At 52.8% G+C, this 14,748-nt stretch overlaps 1 long non-coding RNA gene across 20 annotated transcripts; it reads left to right on the top strand.

Moving 5' to 3' along the window:
* Window positions 1-5,288: 5,288 nt before the first annotated feature.
* On the top strand, window positions 5,289-7,541 carry LOC127918952 (uncharacterized). Of its 20 annotated transcripts, none has more exons than XR_008101480.1 (4): window positions 5,289-5,315; window positions 6,375-6,430; window positions 6,656-6,679; window positions 7,503-7,541. It is a non-coding gene; the product is annotated as an uncharacterized LOC127918952 (long non-coding RNA). The 20 variants fall into 20 exon arrangements; XR_008101473.1 differs by having other exon boundaries at window positions 7,475-7,513; XR_008101479.1 differs by lacking the exon at window positions 7,503-7,541 and adding an exon at window positions 6,912-6,950.
* The last annotated feature ends 7,207 nt before the right edge of the window (window positions 7,542-14,748 follow it).

The following is a 14,748-nucleotide window of genomic DNA, read 5'->3' on the forward strand; positions in this document are numbered from 1 at the left end:
ACACCATCTCTCCTAGTTCGACAACACCCCCACCATCTCTCCTAGTTCGACAACACCCCCACCATCTCTCCTCGTTCGACAACACCCCCACCATCTCTCCTCGTTGGACAACACCCCCACCATCTCTCCTCGTTCGACAACACCCCCACCATCTCTCCTCGTTCGACAACACCCCCACCATCTCTCCTCGTTCGACAACACCCCCACCATCTCTCCTCGTTGGACAACACCCCCACCATCTCTCCTCGTTGGACAACACCCCCACCATCTCTCCTCGTTGGACAACACCCCCACCATCTCTCCTAGTTGGACAACACCCCCACCATCTCTCCTAGTTGGACAACACCCCCGCCATCTCTCCTAGTTGGACAACACCACCACCATCTCTCCTAGTTGGACAACACCACCACCATCTCTCCTAGTTGGACAACACCCCCACCATCTCTCCTAGTTGGACAACACCCCACCATCTCTCCTAGTTGGACAACACCCCACCATCTCTCCTAGTTGGACAACACCCCCACCATCTTTCCTAGTTGGACAACACCCCCACCATCTTTCCTAGTTGGACAACACCCCTACCATCTCTCCTAGTTGGACAACACCCCGCCATCTCTCCTAGTTGGACAACACCCCCGCCATCTCTCCTAGTTGGACAACACCCCCGCCATCTCTCCTAGTTGGACAACACCCCCGCCATCTCTCCTAGTTGGACAACACCCCCACCATCTCTCCTAGTTGGACAACACCCCCGCCATCTCTCCTAGTTGGACAACACCCCCGCCATCTCTCCTAGTTGGACAACACCCCCGCCATCTCTCCTAGTTGGACAACACCCCCACCATCTCTCCTAGTTCACCAACACCCCCACCATCTCTCCTAGTTCAACAACACCCCCACCATCTCTCCTCGTTGGACAACACCCCCACCATCTCTCCTAGTTGGACAACACCCCCACCATCTCTCCTAGTTGGACAACACCCCCACCATCTCTCCTAGTTGGACAACACCCCCACCATCTCTCCTAGTTCACCAACACCCCCACCATCTCTCCTAGTTGGACAACACCCCCACCATCTCTCCTAGTTGGACAACACCCCCACCATCTCTCCTAGTTGGACAACACCCCCGCCATCTCTCCTAGTTGGACAACACCCCCGCCATCTCTCCTAGTTGGACAACACCCCCGCCATCTCTCCTAGTTGGACAACACCCCCACCATCTCTCCTAGTTGGACAACACCCCCACCATCTCTCCTAGTTGGACAACACCCCCACCATCTCTCCTAGTTGGACAACACCCCCGCCATCTCTCCTAGTTGGACAACACCCCCACCATCTCTCCTAGTTCAACAACACCCCCGCCATCTCTCCTAGTTGGACAACACCCCCGCCATCTCTCCTAGTTGGACAACACCCCCGCCATCTCTCCTAGTTGGACAACACCCCCGCCATCTCTCCTAGTTGGACAACACCCCCGCCATCTCTCCTAGTTGGACAACACCCCCGCCATCTCTCCTAGTTGGACAACACCCCCGCCATCTCTCCTAGTTGGACAACACCCCCGCCATCTCTCCTAGTTGGACAACACCCCCGCCATCTCTCCTAGTTGGACAACACCCTCGCCATCTCTCCTAGTTGGACAACACCCCGCCATCTCTCCTAGTTGGACAACACCCCGCCATCTCTCCTAGTTGGACAACACCCCCACCATCTCTCCCAGTTCGACAACACCCCACCATCTCTCCTAGTTCAACAACACTCCCACCATCTCTCTTAGTTCAACAACACTCCCACCATCTCTCTTAGTTCAACAACACCCCCACCATCTCTCCTAGTTGGACAACACCCCCACCATCTCTCCTAGTTCGACAACACCCCGACCATCTCTCCTAGTTGGACAACACTCCCACCATCTCTCTTAGTTCAACAACACCCCCGCCATCTCTCCTAGTTCACCAACACCCCCACCATCTCTCCTAGTTCAACAACACTCCCACCATCTCTCTTAGTTCAACAACACCCCCACCATCTCTCTTAGTTCAACAACACCCCCACCATCTCTCCTAGTTCAACAACACCCCCACCATCTCTCCTAGTTCAACAACACTCCCACCATCTCTCCCAGTTCGACAGACCCCCGCCATCTCTCCTAGTTGGACAACACCCCCACCATCTCTCCTAGTTCGACAGACCCCCACCATCTCTCCTAGTTCACCGTCTGTTCTGTTTACAAAACTACCCTGTCCTCCAGCACCTCTGCATCAGTTAGCATGACATCACTATAGAAGAGGGAGAGAAAGCAGCTGCTGCAGTCCTCTCCTCTCATCTAGCAACCTGCATCACCAAGCCTGCAGCACACAAACGTTCACACACACACACACACACACCTACCTCTCACTCTATCCGCCGTCCAGACGACCACACGCAACATAAGAGCTAAATCACCAATATGCCGGTAGAATCCCGGAAAGAGAAGTAGACAGTACAGGGTTAGAGTGAGGGTACAGGCAGTGACACAGCATCTCTAACAGAGAGACTAGACTGTTCATGAGGATAGACAGCCAGCTTCATTGCCCAGAGTCCACCATTCACAGTCAACTACAACATCCGTCAGAAAGACTGACAGAGCACTCAGCCCACCCTGCCTCCTCTCTTTCTCGCTCACTCTCACTTCCTCTCACTGTTCCACAATTGTATCGTCTCACCCTCTCCTTCATGGTCTGCTGAGCTCGTCTCTCCTCCCTCATCTCCTCTCTGTGTACTGCTGTGAGGCAGAGTGTCCACTGCTGGAGCTGCTACTGTCTGGAGCCCAGTGAGAATCAACAGGGGGGGCTGGGCTGAATGACGGAACAAGCTGGGCTAAATGACTGGTCAGGCTGGGCTAAATGACTGAACAAGCTGGGCTGAATGACTGGACAGGCTGGGCTGAATGACTGGTCAGGCTGGGCTAAATGACTGGTCAGGCTGGGCTAAACGACTGAACAAGCTGGGCTGAATGACTGGACAGGCTGGGCTGAGTGACTGGACAGGCTGGGCTGAATGACTGGACAGGCTGGGCTAAATGACTGGACAGGCTGGGCTAAATGACTGGTCAGGCTGGGCTAAATGACTGAACAAGCTGGGCTGAATGACTGGACAGGCTGGGCTGAATGACTGGTCAGGCTGGGCTGAATGACTGGTCAGGCTGGGCTAAATGACTGGCCAGGCTGGGCTGAATGACTGGCCGGGCTGGGCTGAATGACTGGCCGGGCTGGGCTGAATGACTGGGTTTACTGTTAGCTGTGTCCCTGGCCTCTGTTGCAGTGCTGCTTTGGGACCAGCAGGGGGGTTTGGCTGAATGACTGGCCAGGCCGGGCTAAATGACTAGCCGGGCCGGGCTAAATGACTGGCCGGGCCGGGCTGAATGACTGGCCGGGCCGGGCTGAATGACTGGCCGGGCCGGGCTGAATGACTGGCCGGGCCGGGCTGAATGACTGGTCGGCCGGGCTGAATGACCAGACAGGCTGGGCTGAATGACCAGACAGGCTGGGCTGAATGACCAGACAGGCTGGGCTGAATGACCAGACAGGCTGGGCTGAATGACCAGACAGGCTGGGCTGAATGACCAGACAGGCCGGGCTGAATGACCAGACAGGCTGGGCTGAATGACCAGACAGGCTGGGCTGAATGACCAGACAGGCTGGGCTGAATGACCAGACAGGCTGGGCTGAATGACCAGACAGGCTGGGCTGAATTACTGAGGTCATTCTAGCTGTGGCTGAATCACTGGCTTGGCTGGGGGTAATGGCTCCTAGGTGACAGCTCTCTGTCCCTGACCTCTGTTGCCATGCTGCAAGGTCATGGTTGTTTTCCCCAGAAACCCAGCTAGCCTCCAGCCAGGGGAGAGAATAGAGCTAGGACACAGGACCCAGGAGGGGTGGTGCTAGGTCTAGAGCTGGGAATTAGGAGGGGTGGTGCTAGGACACAGGAACTTGGAGGGGTGGTGCTAGGTTTAGGAACTTGGAGGGGTGGTGCTAGGTCTAGGAACTAGGAGGGGTGGTGCTAGGTCTAGGAACTAGGAGGGGTGGTGCTAGGTCTAGGAACTTGGAGGGGTGGTGCTAGGTTTAGGAACTTGGAGGGGTGGTGCTAGGTCTAGGAACTAGGAGGGGTGGTGCTAGGTCTAGGAACTTGGAGGGGTGGTGCTAGGTCTAGGAACTAGGAGGGGTGGTGCTAGGTCTAGGAACTTGGAGGGGTGGTGCTAGGTCTAGGAACTAGGAGGGGTGGTGCTAGGTCTAGGAACTAGGAGGGGTGGTGCTAGGTCTAGGAACTAGGAGGGGTGGTGCTAGGTCTAGAGCTGGGAATTAGGAGGGGTGGTGCTAGGTCTAGGAACTTGGAGGGGTGGTGCTAGGTTTAGGAACTAGGAGGGGTGGTGCTAGGTCTAGGAACTAGGAGGGGTGGTGCTAGGACACAGGACCCAGGAGGGGTGGTGCTAGGACACAGGACCCAGAAGGGGTGGTGCTAGGTTTAGGACCCAGCAGAGGTGGTGCTAGGTCTAGGACCCAGGAGGGGTGGTGCTAGGACACAGGACCCAGAAGGGGTGGTGCTAGGTCTAGAGCTGGGAATTAGGAGGGGTGGTGCTAGGTCTAGGAACTAGGAGGGGTGGTGCTAGGACACAGGACCCAGAAGGGGTGGTGCTAGGTCAAGAGCTGGGAATTAGGAGGGGTGGTGCTAGGTCTAGGACCCAGAAGGGGTGGTGCTGGGTTTAGGACCCAGCAGAGGTGGTGCTAGGCCTAGGACCCAGCAGAGGTGGTGCTAGGTCTTGGACCCAGCAGAGGTGGTGCTAGGTCTAGGACCCAGGAGGGGTGATGCTAGGTCTAGGACCCAGGAGGGGTGGTGCTAGGTCTAGGACCCAGGAGGGGTGGTGCTAGGTCTAGGACCCAGGAGGGGTGGTGCTAGGTCTAGGACCCAGGAGGGGTGGTGCTAGGTCTAGGACCCAGGAGGGGTGGTGCTAGGTCTAGGACCCAGGAGGGGTGGTGCTAGGTCTAGGACCCAGGAGGGGTGGTGCTAGGTTTAGGACCCAGGAGGGGTGGTGCTAGGTCTAGAGCTGGGAATTAGGAGGGGTGGTGCTAGGACACAGGAACTTGGAGGGGTGGTGCTAGGTCTAGGAACTAGGAGGGGTGGTGCTAGGTCTAGGAACTAGGAGGGGTGGTGCTAGGTCTAGGAACTAGGAGGGGTGGTGCTAGGACACAGGACCCAGGAGGGGTGGTGCTAGGTCTAGAGCTGGGAATTAGGAGGGGTGGTGCTAGGTCTAGGACCCAGCAGAGGTGGTGCTAGGTCTAGGACCCAGCAGAGGTGGTGCTAGGTCTAGGAACTAGGAGGGGTGGTGCTAGGTCTAGGACCCAGGAGGGGTGGTGCTAGGTCTAGGACCCAGGAGGGGTGGTGCTAGGACACAGGACCCAGAAGGGGTGGTGCTAGGTTTAGGACCCAGCAGAGGTGGTGCTAGGTCTAGGACCCAGGAGGGGTGGTGCTAGGACACAGGACCCAGAAGGGGTGGTGCTAGGTCTAGAGCTGGGAATTAGGAGGGGTGGTGCTAGGTCTAGGAACTAGGAGGGGTGGTGCTAGGACACAGGACCCAGAAGGGGTGGTGCTAGGTTTAGGACCCAGGAGGGGTGGTGCTAGGTCTAGGACCCAGGAGGGGTGGTGCTAGGTCTAGGACCCAGGAGGGGTGGTGCTAGGTCTAGGACCCAGGAGGGGTGGTGCTAGGTCTAGGACCCAGGAGGGGTGGTGCTAGGTCTAGGACCCAGGAGGGGTGGTGCTAGGTCTAGGACCCAGGAGGGGTGGTGCTAGGTCTAGGACCCAGGAGGGGTGGTGCTAGGTTTAGGACCCAGGAGGGGTGGTGCTAGGTCTAGAGCTGGGAATTAGGAGGGGTGGTGCTAGGACACAGGAACTTGGAGGGGTGGTGCTAGGTCTAGGAACTAGGAGGGGTGGTGCTAGGTCTAGGAACTAGGAGGGGTGGTGCTAGGTCTAGGAACTAGGAGGGGTGGTGCTAGGACACAGGACCCAGGAGGGGTGGTGCTAGGTCTAGAGCTGGGAATTAGGAGGGGTGGTGCTAGGTCTAGGACCCAGCAGAGGTGGTGCTAGGTCTAGGACCCAGCAGAGGTGGTGCTAGGTCTAGGAACTAGGAGGGGTGGTGCTAGGTCTAGGACCCAGGAGGGGTGGTGCTAGGTCTAGGACCCAGGAGGGGTGGTGCTAGGTCTAGGACCCAGGAGGGGTGGTGCTAGGTCTAGGAACTAGGAGGGGTGGTGCTAGGTCTAGGACCCAGCAGAGGTGGTGCTAGGTCTAGGAACTAGGAGGGGTGGTGCTAGGTCTAGGAACTAGGAGGGGTGGTGCTAGGTCTAGGACCCAGCAGAGGTGGTGCTAGGTCTAGGACCCAGGAGGGGTGGTGCTAGGTCTAGGAACTAGGAGGGGTGGTGCTAGGACACAGGACCCAGGAGGGGTGGTGCTAGGTTTAGGACCCAGCAGAGGTGGTGCTAGGTCTAGGAACTAGGAGGGGTGGTGCTAGGTCTAGGACCCAGGAGGGGTGGTGCTAGGTCTAGGACCCAGGAGGGGTGGTGCTAGGTCTAGGACCCAGGAGGGGTGGTGCTAGGTTTAGGACCCAGGAGGGGTGGTGCTAGGTCTAGAGCTGGGAATTAGGAGGGGTGGTGCTAGGACACAGGAACTTGGAGGGGTGGTGCTAGGTCTAGGAACTAGGAGGGGTGGTGCTAGGTCTAGGACCCAGGAGAGGTGGTGCTAGGTCTAGGACCCAGCAGAGGTGGTGCTAGGTCTAGGAACTAGGAGGGGTGGTGCTAGGACACAGGACCCAGGAGGGGTGGTGCTAGGTCTAGAGCTGGGAATTAGGAGGGGTGGTGCTAGGTCTAGGACCCAGCAGAGGTGGTGCTAGGTCTAGGACCCAGCAGAGGTGGTGCTAGGTCTAGGAACTAGGAGGGGTGGTGCTAGGACACAGGACCCAGGAGGGGTGGTGCTAGGTCTAGAGCTGGGAATTAGGAGGGGTGGTGCTAGGTCTAGGAACTAGGAGGGGTGGTGCTAGGTCTAGGAACTAGGAGGAGTGGTGCTAGGACACAGGACCCAGGAGGGGTGGTGCTAGGACACAGGACCCAGGAGGGGTGGAGCTGGGAATTAGGAGGGGTGGTGCTAGGTTTAGGACCCAGCAGAGGTGGTGCTAGGCCTAGGACCCAGCAGAGGTGGTGCTAGGTCTTGGACCCAGCAGAGGTGGTGCTAGGTCTAGGACCCAGGAGGGGTGGTGTTAGGTCTAGGACCCAGGAGGGGTGGTGCTAGATCTAGGACCCAGCAGAGGTGGTGCTAGGTCTAGGACCCAGGAGGGGTGGTGCTAGGTCTAGGACCCAGGAGGGGTGGTGCTAGGTTTAGGACCCAGGAGGGGTGGTGCTAGGTTTAGGACCCAGGAGGGGTGGTGCTAGGTCTAGGACCCAGCAGAGGTGGTGCTAGGTCTAGGACCCAGCAGAGGTGGTGCTAGGTCTAGGACCCAGCAGAGGTGGTGCTAGGTCTAGGACCCAGGAGGTGTGGTGCTAGGTCTAGGACCCAGGAGGGGTGATGCTAGGTCTAGGACCCAGGAGGGGTGGTGCTAGGTCTAGGACCCAGGAGGGGTGGTGCTAGGTTTAGGACCCAGCAGAGGTGGTGCTAGGTCTAGGACCCAGGAGGGGTGGTGCTAGGTTTAGGACCCAGGAGGGGTGGTGCTAGGTCTAGGACCAGAGCCAGGGAGGGGAGCCAACCAGCAGTGTTCTCTGTTTTTGGTGTTAATCTGATACAGAAGGTCTCAACCTGACAAAACCAGAAACGGTACCATAACCAATCAACTAACCAAAAAGGCCTCAGATACTGTAAGTAACAGTATCTGAGGCCTGTAAGTAACCACACCAATCTCTACCTGTACATGATCATTTATCACTCCAGTGTTAATCTGCAATATTGTAATTATTTGCCTACCTCATGCCTTTTGCACACATTGTATATAGACTCCCCTTTTTTCTACTGTGTTATTGACTTGTTAATTGTTTACTCCATGTGTAACTCTGTGTTGTCTGTTCACACTGCTATGCTTTATCTTGTCCAGGTCGCAGTTGTAAATGAGAACTTGTTCTCAACTAGCCTACCTGGTTAAATAAAGGTGAAATAAAAAATAAATACATTTTTTTTTAAATCACACAGCTACTTCTACTCCAGTCCTCACATCACAACTCCATTAGTAATGCAGACTTACAGTTGAGGCTTTAGAGGTATGAAGACAACCTGAATATCCAGAGAATATCATCCTGACCAGGAGGAGTGTCCTCTGTCACCCTGCAATTGCACCGAGGAACCTCTCTAGAATACCTGTGTGTGTGTGTGTGTGGCAGAGAGTTTGTGTCTGTTCAGCACATGTACGGTTCTAGCTAGGACTATGGTTAATAGCCTTAGTGAGTGATGGCTCTTCCGACAGGTGGCCTCCAGATTAGCTCAAGTTCAGCTTTACTGCTAACATCACACAGTGTTAAAACCTACCCTTCTTCTGATTAGCTCAAATTCAGCTTTACTGCTAACATCACACAGGGTTAAAACCTACCCTTTCCTGCTAGCCACACATGGTGGAGAGCACACACACACAGGGTCCGTTTGAGTGGTAAGCCGAAAGTAGCCGGCTGTAGACCGACGTGGACAAGTAAAGTCAAGGGAGGTACATATCCGCCAGTCTGAGGGTACGTATCCGCCAGTCTGGGAGTACGTATCCGCCAGTCTGGGAGTACATATCCGCCAGTCTGGGGGTACATATCCGCCAGTCTGGGGGTACATATCAGCCAGTCTGGGGGTACATATCAGCCAGTCTGGGGGTACATATCCGCCAGTCTGGGGTACATATCCGCCAGTCTGGGGTACATATCAGCCAGTCTGGGGGTACATATCAGCCAGTCTGGGGTACATATCCGCCAGTCTGGGGGTACACATCCACCAGTCTGAGGGTACATATCCGCCAGTCTGAGGGTACATATCCGCCAGTCTGGGGGTACATATCCGCCAGTCTGGGGGTACATATCAGCCAGTCTGGGGGTACATATCAGCCAGTCTGGGGGTACATATCAGCCAGTCTGGGGGTACATATCAGCCAGTCTGGGGGTACATATCAGCCAGTCTGGGGGTACATATCAGCCAGCCTGGGGTACATATCAGCCAGTCTGGGGGTACATATCAGCCAGTCTGGGGGTACATATCAGCCAGTCTGGGGGTACATATCCGCCAGTCTGGGGGTACATATCAGCCAGTCTGGGGGTACATATCAGCCAGTCTGGGGGTACATATCAGCCAGTCTGGGGGTACATATCCGCCAGTCTGGGGGTACATATCCGCCAGTCTGGGGGTACATATCCGCCAGTCTGGGGGTACATATCCGCCAGTCTGGGGGTACATATCAGCCAGTCTGGGGGTACATATCCTCCAGTCTGGGGGTACATATCCGCCAGTCTGGGGGTACATATCAGCCAGTCTGGGGGTACATATCCGCCAGTCTGGGGTACATATCAGCCAGTCTGGGGGTACATATCCGCCGGTCTGGGGTACATATCCGCCAGTCTGAGGGTACATATCCGCCAGTCTGGGGGTACATATCAGCCAATCTGGGGGTACATATCAGCCAGTCTGAGGGTACATATCCGCCAGTCTGGGGGTACATATCAGCCAATCTGGGGTACATATCAGCCAGTCTGGGGGTACATATCCACCAGTCTGAGGGTACATATCAGCCAGTCTGGGGGTACATATCAGCCAGTCTGGGGGTACATATCAGCCAGTCTGGGGGTACATATCCGCCAGTCTGGGGGTACATATCCGCCAGTCTGGGGGTACATATCAGCCAGTCTGGGGGTACATATCAGCCAGTCTGGGGGTACATATCAACCAGTCTGGGGGTACATATCAGCCAGTCTGGGGGTACATATCAGCCAGTCTGGGGGTACATATCAGCCAGTCTGGGGGTACATATCAGCCAGTCTGGGGGTACATATCAGCCAGTCTGGGGGTACATATCCGCCAGTCTGGGGGTACATATCCGCCAGTCTGGGGGTACATATCCGCCAGTCTGGGGGTACATATCCGCCAGTCTGGGGGTACATATCCGCCAGTCTGGGGGTACATATCAGCCAGTCTGGGGGTACATATCCGCCAGTCTGGGGGTACATATCAGCCAGTCTGGGGGTACATATCCGCCAGTCTGGGGGTACATATCCGCCAGTCTGGGGGTACATATCCGCCAGTCTGGGGGTACATATCCGCCAGTCTGGGGGTACATATCCGCCAGTCTGGGGGTACATATCCGCCAGTCTAGGGGTACATATCTTGCTCCCCTACAAATTAAACAACTTCTTTGCTTGCTTTGAGGACAATACAGTGTCACTGACACAGCCCGCTACCAAAGCCTGCGGACTCTCCTTCAACGTGGCCAAAGTGAGTAAAATATGTACACGTGTTAACCTTCACAAAGCTGGCAGGTGTGTTCACGGACATATTCAATCGATCCTTATTCCAGTCCGGGGTGCCCACATGCTTCAAGGGGGCTACCATTGTTCCTGTTCCCAAGAAAGCTAAGATAACTGAACTAAATGACTACCGCCCCGTAGCCCTCATGTATGTCATCATGAAGTGCTTTGAAAGACTAGTCAATGATCATATCACCTCCACCCTACCTGATACCCTAGACCCACTCCAATTTGCTTAGCGCCCAAATAGGTCCAGACGATGCAACCGCCATCACACTGCCCTATCCCATCTGGATGAGGAATACCTATGTAAGAATGCTGTTCATTGACAACAGCTCAGCATTTAACACCATAGTACCCTCCAAACTCGTCATCAAGCTCGAGACCCTGGATCTCAACCCCGCTCTGTGCAACTGGGTCCTGGACTTTGACGGGCCGCACCCAGGTGGTGAGGGTAGGAAACAACATCTCCACCCCTTCTGATCCTCAACACTGGGGCCCAACAAGGGTGCGTTCTGAGCCCTCTCCTGTACTCCCTGTTCACCCACGACTGCGTGGCCATGCACGCCTCCAACTCAATCATCAAGTTTGCAGACGACACAACAGTGGTAGGCTTGATTACCAACAACAATGAGAAGGCCTACAGGGAGGAGGTGAAGGCCCTTGGAGTGTGGTGTCAGGAAAATAACCTCTTACTCAACGTCAACAAAACAAAAGTAGATGATCGTGGACTTCAGGAAACAGCAGAGGGAGTATCCCCCCATCCACATCGACAGGACAGTAGTGGAGAAAGTGTATAGTTTTAAGTCCCTCGGCATACACATCACGGACAAACTGAAATGGTCAACCCACACAGACAGCGTGGTGAAGAAGGCGCAACAGCACCTCTTCAACCTCAGGAAGCTGAAGAAATGTGGCGTGTCACCTAAAACACTCAAACTTTTACAGATGCACAATTGAGAGCATCCTGTCAGGCTGTATCACCGCCTGGTACGGCAACTACTCCACCCACAACCGCAAGGCTCTCCAGAGGATAGTGAGGTCTGCACAACGCATCACCGGGGGCAAACTACCTGCCCTCCAGGACACCTACACCACCCGATGTCACAGGAAGGCTAAAAATCTCAACAAGGAGAACCACCCGAGCCACTGCCTGTTCACCCAGCTACCATCCAGAAGGCGAGGTCAGCATTTGTATCTTGCAGTTTAATCATCTCAACTTGCTCAATTTCCACATGATTTATTACAATATTTAGTTGATGTTTAGGGTTTAGTGAGTGTTTTGTTCCAAATACAGTGCTTTCAGTTTTAGAAATATTTAGGGCTAATTTATTCTTTGCCACCCACTCTGAAACTAACTGCAGCGGTTTGTTGAGTGTTGCAGTCATTTCAGTCTCTGTATTAGCTGACGTGTAGTGTCGAGTAATCCACATACATAGAAACTCTGGCTTTACTCAAGGTCAGTGGCATCGTTAGTAAAAATTGAAAAAAGCAAGGGGCCTAAACAGCTACCTTTGGGAATTCCTGATTCAAAGCTGGGACCGAGAGACTGAAAAACAGCTTCCATCTCAAGACCATCAGACTGTTAAACAGCCACCACTAACAGAGTGGCTGCTGCCTACATACATACTCAAATCATTGGCCACTAGTCATTTTAAACAATGCCACTTTAATAATGTTAACATATCTTACATTACTCATCTCATATGTATATACTGTATTCTATACCATCTACTGCATCTGGTCTATGCCACACGGCCATCGCTCATCCATATATTTATATGTACATATTTTTATTCATCCCTTGACATTTTTTTGTGTATTAGGAAATCGTTGTGAATTTGTTAGATATTACTGCACAGTCGCAACTAGAAGCACTTTGCTACACTCGCATTAACATCTGCTAATCATGTGTACGTGACCAATTAAATATGATGTGATTTAACATGGCATTCACCTCTGTTATTGCTGATGAAGTGGATGCTGTCAAAATTACAATTATCCTGAACTGAAGCTGAACATGATCAACATGGTCCAAGGAATGAATATCCTGATTAGGAAATGAGATACTGAGCTCTTTCTAACAGTCACAAGACTTGTTTTGTGTTTCTGTGATGGTTTTCTCCTAATATAACCAGATAGTGATTGGCTACTGGAATGAGAACATATTGGTGTTTCTGCAGCGATATGCTCGGTTGTTTGCCATTACTTCACGCCCGTGTAGTTTCCTCATTATCATTTGTGATTGTGCAACATGGAATTGTAACAGATTGGATTATTGTCAGCATCACTGCAGTGTATTTCTTTAGTTCTCAACCTTTAATTTAGCTTTTGTCAGTAAGCATGTAAAGAATGGTGGTCCTGTAGCTCAGTTGGTAGAGCATGGCGCTTGTAACGCCAGGGTAGTGGGTTCGATCCCCGGGACCACCCATACGTAGAATGTATGCACACATGACTGTAAGTCGCTTTGGATAAAAGCGTCTGCTAAATGGCATATATTATTATTATTATATTAAGAACATAATTTGATTCAATCACATGGACAAAACCCTCACTGTACAGAAAAAGATTAGACTTTGCATGTAAACCTCAACTAAATATTGTAATGAATCATGTGGAAACTGAGCAGGTTGAGATGCCTGGAGTTGAGATGCTTGGAGTAACCCCTGGATTGTAAACTGTCCTGGTCAAAACATATTGATACAACAGTAGCTAGGATGGGGAGAAGTCTGTCTATAATAACGCGTTGTGCCACCTTCTTAACAACACTATCAACAAGGCAGGTACTACAGGCCCTAGTTTCTACCTTCTTAACAACACTATCAACAAGGCAGGTCCTACAGGCTCTAGTTTCTACCTTCTTAACAACACTATCAACAAGGCAGGTACTACAGGCCCTAGTTTCTACCTTCTTAACAACACTATCAACAAGGCAGGTCCTACAGGCCCTAGTTTCTACCTCCGTAACAGCACTATCAACAAGGCAGGTACTACAGGCCCTAGTTTCTACCTTCTTAACAACACTATCAACAAGGCAGGTCCTACAGGCCCTAGTTTCTACCTTCTTAACAACACTATCAACAAGGCAGGTCCTACAGGCCCTAGTTTCTACCTTCTTAACAACACTGTCAACAAGGCAGGTCCTACAGGCCCTAGTTTCTACCTTCTTAACAACACTGTCAACAAGGCAGGTCCTACAGGCCCTAGTTTCTACCTTCTTAACAACACTATCAACAAGGCAGGTCCTACAGGCCCTAGTTTCTACCTTCTTAACAACACTATCAACAAGGCAGGTCCTACAGGCCCTAGTTTCTACCTTCTTAACAACACTATCAACAAGGCAGGTCCTACAGGCCCTAGTTTCTACCTTCTTAACAACACTATCAACAAGGCAGGTCCTACAGGCCCTAGTTTCTACCTTCTTAACAACACTATCAACAAGGCAGGTCCTACAGGCCCTAGTTTCTACCTTCTTAACAACACTATTAACAAGGCAGGTCCTACAGGCCCTAGTTTCTACCTTCTTAACAACACTGTCAACAAGGCAGGTCCTACAGGCCCTAGTTTCTACCTTCTTAACAACACTGTCAATAAGGCAGGTCCCACAGGCCCTAGTTTCTACCTTCTTAACAACACTATCAACAAGGCAGGTCCCACAGGCCCTAGTTTCTACCTTCTTAACAACACTGTCAATAAGGCAGGTCCCACAGGCCCTAGTTTCTACCTTCTTAACAACACTATCAACAAGGCAGGTCCTACAGGCCCTGGACGACTGGTCAATCGTGTGGTCAGGTGCCACAAAGAGGGACTTCAGAAAATTACAGTTGGCTCAGAACAGGGCAGCACAGCTGGCACTTAAAAGTACACCGAGAGCTAACATTAATGACATGCATGTCAATCTCTCATGGCTCAAAGAGGAGGAGAGATAGACTTCATCACTACTTGTTTTTGTTAGAAGTGTTGATATGCTGAATGCACTGAGGTGTCAGTTTACACTACTAACACACAGCTCAAACACCCATGCATACCCCACAAGACATGCCACCAGAGGTCTCTTCACAGTCCCCAAGTCCAGAACAGACTGTGGGAGGCGCACAGTACTACATAGAGCCATGACTACATGGAAACTCTATTCCACAGTACTACATAGAGCCATGACTACATGGAAACTCTATTCCACAGTACTACATAGAGACATGACTACATGGAACTCTATTCCACAGTACTACATAGAGCCATGACTACAT

This window comes from Oncorhynchus keta, unplaced genomic scaffold (assembly GCF_023373465.1).
Source record: "Oncorhynchus keta strain PuntledgeMale-10-30-2019 unplaced genomic scaffold, Oket_V2 Un_contig_1530_pilon_pilon, whole genome shotgun sequence".
Lineage (NCBI taxonomy): Eukaryota > Metazoa > Chordata > Actinopteri > Salmoniformes > Salmonidae > Oncorhynchus > Oncorhynchus keta.